The sequence below is a fragment of the Dermacentor andersoni genome, chromosome 10 (assembly GCF_023375885.2).
Source record: "Dermacentor andersoni chromosome 10, qqDerAnde1_hic_scaffold, whole genome shotgun sequence".
Taxonomy (NCBI): domain Eukaryota; kingdom Metazoa; phylum Arthropoda; class Arachnida; order Ixodida; family Ixodidae; genus Dermacentor; species Dermacentor andersoni.
In genome coordinates this window covers 120,552,864-120,558,863 of record NC_092823.1, presented here as the reverse complement: position 1 = coordinate 120,558,863, position 6,000 = coordinate 120,552,864, and the positions used below count along the sequence as shown (strand labels likewise).

The window sequence follows — 6,000 nt, the reverse complement described above, 5'->3', positions numbered from 1 at the left end:
GAGAGAGAGAGACAGTACATCAAAGAACACACAACACAGGTATGATTCCGTAGAAACTAATACAGGCACGAATCCACACCAGATAGGACAAGTGTGCTCATGACAATGGGGAAATATTAAGGGAAGAACATTGCAAAAGAATGATGGCTCAAAAACACACTATTGGTCACAGCACCTCTAAATACCGCGCGTAGAGACTTATTCACATAGTCAAGTCCTTGATTTGAATGGAGGTGAAAAGGCAGGCCTTCATTTTCGCCCTGTTTCATGAATTTTTACTGCTCAGTTGGTATTGTCTGTAGTCCGGGGTAACCTAAGAATGCAGAGACCGCAGTTCAACACACCAAAAATTTGCGTAAATGCGCCAGCCAATTACGTTCGCCCATTTCCGTGACGTCGCGGCTGAGGCAAATTTCTTTAATTATTGGTGTGTCTCGAGTACCATGGGGTTTGCAGCATGGGGTCATAGATGGCAGATAAGTGCATCTGTGTGGGTGGAGCTTGAGCTGACTTTTGAGGTTGTCACCTACATATGGATGCTAGGTGTATGAATGCTACGAGCGTCCCTGTGAAGCGGCGTGGTGGGTTGTGCCACCAAGCTCTTTTTGTCTTACCTATCTTTCTTTCTTTAGAATTTGCTATCCATCTTTCGACGAAAACTTGAAATACTGAAGCCAACATATGGCCTCCGAGATTTCGTGCCGCGAAACGCACGTGCCAGCTGATCTCGGAGCCAATGACCAGCGTGAGAGTGAACCGTTGAAAACGAAAGGTTAACTGAAGTTGCATTTCATGGCGAAAGAAAGCGTCGTTTAGCCAATGCTACTGCAATTTGCTGAAAAGAACTTACTGATTCTACATCTTTGCAATTCTCTATCCGTGCAATGATAATGGGGATGAAGGAGATCAAGGTGTCATGAACATGCCATTCAAAACGGGCTGATGACGCATGCCACCGAGTTCGTTCTCTTCACCTTTGTACTGCCTCTACAAGTATGAATACCATTGTTGGATTGAGGCTACTTTCCCGATTATTTATTTGAAAAATTGTTAACCCCAATGACAGGGGTCGTGGTAGAGTGGTACATGCAACATAAGTAATACATGAGAAATAGACATATCATAAGAAGCCAACAAACACTGACACCAAGGACAACATAGGGGAAATTACTTGTGCTTAATAAATGAAATAAAGAAACGATAAATTAACGGAAATTAAAGTGCATGAAAAAACAACTTGCCGCAGGTGGGAAACGAACCCACAACCTTCGCATTTCGCGTGCGATGCTCTACCAATTGAGCTACCGCGGCGCTGTTTCCCCATCCACTTTCTTGAGTATTTATGTGTACTAGTAGAACCCTGGGAGTGTTAGCCAGCGCCAGCACTCACATACCTTGACATACCTTGACGTATATATGTGTCAGTGTTTGTTGGCTTCTTATGATATGACTAATAAAAATCGGGGCCCTCGGTTAACCCCCTCTCTTCTCGTTTATTACATGAGAAATAGGTAATTTGAAGTTGTCAGAAATAGCACGCGCACACACACACACACACACACACACACACACACACACACACACACATATATATATATATATATATATATATATATATATATATATATATATATATATATATATATATATGTGAAATACTGCTTGCGCAAATAATAGGGCGGTAACCTTCGAGATTACCCCCGCAACTTATGCTACGTGCATGACGACATTCATCGCGTGCAGATTGAACTGCAAGAAAATTGTTCGGTGCCTTCAATGACACAGTTGTCTGAAAGTTATGTATTCGCACAAAAAAACAACACCCATTTCGAAGTTTCTAGAAAGGTAACGTGACACTGTAGATTGATTCTTTGTAGATTAGATTACGTTTACATGCGAGATCAGGTGCAAACGTTCGAAGCATTTACCTCCTGCTTCTCAATTCACTTCCGTATGGCCTAATGATTGATGAAAATTACTTGAATGAAATTCTTACGGACGCTAAAATAATGAAAACAAAATAAATAGTGAACGAAATGTCCCTTTCGGTGCGGCAAGGTATCGCTAACGTCTTCCTTTCTCCTCTAAGCAATATAACTATAGCAAAAAGATTAGACATTTATCAAGTGATTTCTTTCGGCACTAAACAGTAAAACTTTAGTCGTCTTCGTGAGGAATCGCCCGTTCCTTGTGGGAATATATAACAGATGCCAAATGAGGTTTCTTGAAAGCGAAGAGGTTTAGGTTCCCTAAAGATGTGCGCCAGCTTCCGTGGTTCAATCCGCAGGTTATTCGAAATAAAAGTTAACATAATTTATAGGAAGAAACGAAGTTTTTCTCAAACGCCATAAGATTTGTGCATTTCCTAGTTGTATGTCCTAGTACCCAGTTATTACTTGATTTAAATAATAATTCTTCGTAATAAATATTGTCTTGGCCTCATTAGTCACTTAGTAATTTGCACAAGAGCGTTGCGGAAAATTTAGCTGATTTGTTTCCGAATAAGTAAACCAAAATCTACTTACTCGAACTAAGGAACGAAAATCAAAAGCAACTAAATACTTCACAGACAAAAATACACGCATAGACACAAACACACACACGTACACACACACTCACACACACAAAGAAGTAAAAAGCCCACACTCCGGCATCCGTAAAAAAAACATTGCCGCAAAAGTCTACTTCTCATAAACATGTTTTTGCGTTTCGTGACACTCTGGACTTTCACATGAACACGACAAACAATACGTGACAAGCAAAATGACAATACTAATTACTTTTACACAGTGTACACTGCCGAATATTGTCACCTCATATCCTGTAGCATTTCCTACGAACGATCTGTACATGCTACACCTTTGTCAAAGCTGAGAACTACTACTGCAGTAACACAAACTGCAACATGGGTTAAAACAAAAAATCGGATATTTGGGCTATTTGGTGGTTAAGCATTGAAAAAAAAAAAAACATGTAGCTTGGAAGCGACGAGACACGAACATGACACAAACAAACGTTCCTTTTTCTCAACTAAATTTTACTGCACGTACGGGGGAAGAAATATGCAGTATCACTGTGCATGCTAAGTTGAGCTAAAAACAAACATCGAAAGCACGTGTCTAACAATGATCGAGGTTGTTAAGCTCTCTATCACTAAGTGACAAAAATCGTTGGCTTACGCACAGAGCGGCCCTTTTGGTGATGTAATACACCTCCGAGATTTCTCGCGGTGTCTGCATGGTCAGGGTGCCAGGTCGAAATGACTGTGCTTTCGAACAAGGGTTGACGCTGGCACGATTGGCAACGTGACGCAAGATGAGGGAACGGCGAATTACTCAATCAGTTTCGCTGTTCACTGAGACGTATATTAACACAACGGCCTGTTTGGTCAATGTGTCCACAGGGAAACTATATATATATATATATATATATATATATATATATATATATATATATATTTAACCTTCACCAACAGTTTCACTTGAAGAAACTTCGCGTGATCTCGAGGAATTGTTCACTGAAATGGCGGCCTTATATGCGTATTTACAAGGCCTCATAGCAGGAGACAGTTCAGTTTCACAGCACGAGTCCACTCGCACCACGATGAATCTGGCGTCACTTAGTGGTATGATCTTTCTTCATGTATTTGTCGTATACTTCGCTATCACTAATACTGCTTCGCCTTTCCGGCGAAACTGCCGCGTCTCTGTTTTTTTTTTGTTTTACTGTGAGTCCCAGTACAACCACGGCTCCGCATGAATGCTATTGATTCTTATTTTGAGTGAATTCTGCTTGGCCTCGTATGGGTTACTGTGTGAATTATGTATATTTATGATCTGTGCATTTAAGTGGCCATGTTTTCATCCCTAATAAATGTTGTAAATTATTAAAAGTTCTTTTTTTTCTCACGAGTCGTTAGCATTGCCAAGTGGAAGGAGAAGCAGTACTGAGATACATATCTTCAGGTGCATTTCAACCACCGTTGATAAAAGACCCTGCCAGAGGGGTAACTGAAGCCTGTAGATTTTTTTTTTCAGGGTCAACAAAGCAGGCAAGGCAATTTGAAGCGAGGTGAACATACAGCAACATTTGCATTCTCTAGGCAGCAACCATCCATAACATTAGAAATAATTGTTAGTAGGCTAACTCCTTCTCTTTAAATGATATATTGAAGTTTGTCCTTCGTTTAAATTTACATATATTGTGTCTGTGCATATTGTTCACAGTGGAAATTAAAAAAAATGCTGAAGTGAGAAAATATGGATGCAGTAGCCGCCGCTGGCACTTTTATGCGCTTGTCCTCTTGTTGTCAGCATTTGTAGAAATAACGCGAAAATATGAACGAAAAGCCGTGCACGTCCGCGCCAACAGTGATGCAGTAAGCTTTTAGCCGCAATAAAATTTTAATTGAAAAATCTGAGCCAATTCAAATGAAACCTGAAATGGTGTGGGTGACAGAACTCTGGTAATGACAATTTAGGTAGGGGAAGGGGGGGTGGGGGGCTCGCACTTCCCTCTCCCCCGTAGTCGGCGCCTATGCTTTGGGCCGTGCGACATATTATGTGGATAGCTGAATTCCGGTTTGCCTCAGTTTGCACTGAAAGACAGCGGCCGCATTTCTCCGTCTTTTCAGGCGTTTTGTTTGTGCCATCTTCTTCGTGTCTCGTCGTCCCTGCTCTATAGTGTTTTTTTTCTTCTCCCAATAATGGTAGGACAAAGCAAACGTGCTACCGACATAGACGAGCACAGACAGCGACGACATATCCATACCGTGTTCTCGGAACATCACACAACGCTTAAAAAGCATTACGCTTTTCGCGAAAGTGCGGCCAACTGGCCGCGGTACCTGTCTCGTAAGCGGGCGCGGAATAGAACTTTGACCAGTGCTGTACTGGCACAAAACACACTTGTCACCAAAGCTCTTCAATCACACCGATTCCGAAACTTCGTGTCGAACTTCCGACATGCTCAGCTACGTTCCTGTGGGGGAGGGTTCACTGACTGATGTGTCACCAGGGAGCCACAAGATGAAGCTCGTCGACACACATCGAGTATTAAATGGGCTCGAAATGGTTAATGGGACTGATACCCAGATGTTGAATCGAAATACTGTTTGTTTGGCTTTGCTTACAGCGAGTGGCTGTAGCAAAGCCTTGCTGTGCTGTTCAAGTCATAAGCTTCCTGCAAACATTTCTTAGGAGGAACTCTTTTGCTATAGTGTCTACGTCAGCTACGAGTACAGTGATTCTGCCCCCATACAATGAGTATTACATCCATTTCTTCAGACTTCATATTTCTGGTTTCAAACGACTTCGTGACTTTGTGAATCGATAATATTTAGTAAAATATTCCTTTATGAATGTAACAATTCGCACTTATTATACATCAGTACGGAACCTTATGGCCGTCATGCTTTTTGAAAGGTATGATTGCTTGGAAATGTACAAAGATAATGTAAGAAGATAAAGAGTAATAAATAACACAAGAACATGTAAACCTACAGACACGAATAACATATGAATCGATGTCCTACCCATTATTCCCATGATCGCTGAACAAACGCAACGCTAGAGTGCCTTACAAGAATTCTAGTCGAAAGCTATTAAAATGTGGCGTTTTATGGATGTTTTCTTCTGTCAATAGGCGACACGATAGCCAGACCTTCATAATCCATTTTCAGTCACTGTGACCGTATTTCTAAACATAAGGTGTACAAGCAGTTTCGAAACTGGTATGATTGAATGGCTCATGGTTGTCATGATCTACACAACACGAACGACGTAGACAGTTCAGGCTGGATGGCATCGACCAAGCACATGCCCTGTCTGCAACAGCATGCTGTCAGAAATCGATGTTGGTGTAGACTCCCTTTCACCATAGTGTCATGCACCTTACGACAGCATAGCTGCAACTGTTTTCTTCTTTTGGCAGCTAATTGCATGTCAGTGATTTCTCTGACGGTTTTATTGTCAGGATACTGTAAAGAACAGTAACGCTTAA

At 41.4% G+C, this 6,000-nt stretch overlaps 1 non-coding gene across 1 annotated transcript; it reads right to left on the bottom strand.

Annotated features, from left to right (window-relative positions):
- Positions 1 to 1,238: 1,238 nt before the first annotated feature.
- TRNAS-CGA (transfer RNA serine (anticodon CGA)) lies at positions 1,239 to 1,311 on the bottom strand. The gene has a single exon. It is a non-coding gene; the product is annotated as a tRNA-Ser (tRNA).
- Between the last annotated feature and the right edge of the window lie 4,689 nt (positions 1,312 to 6,000).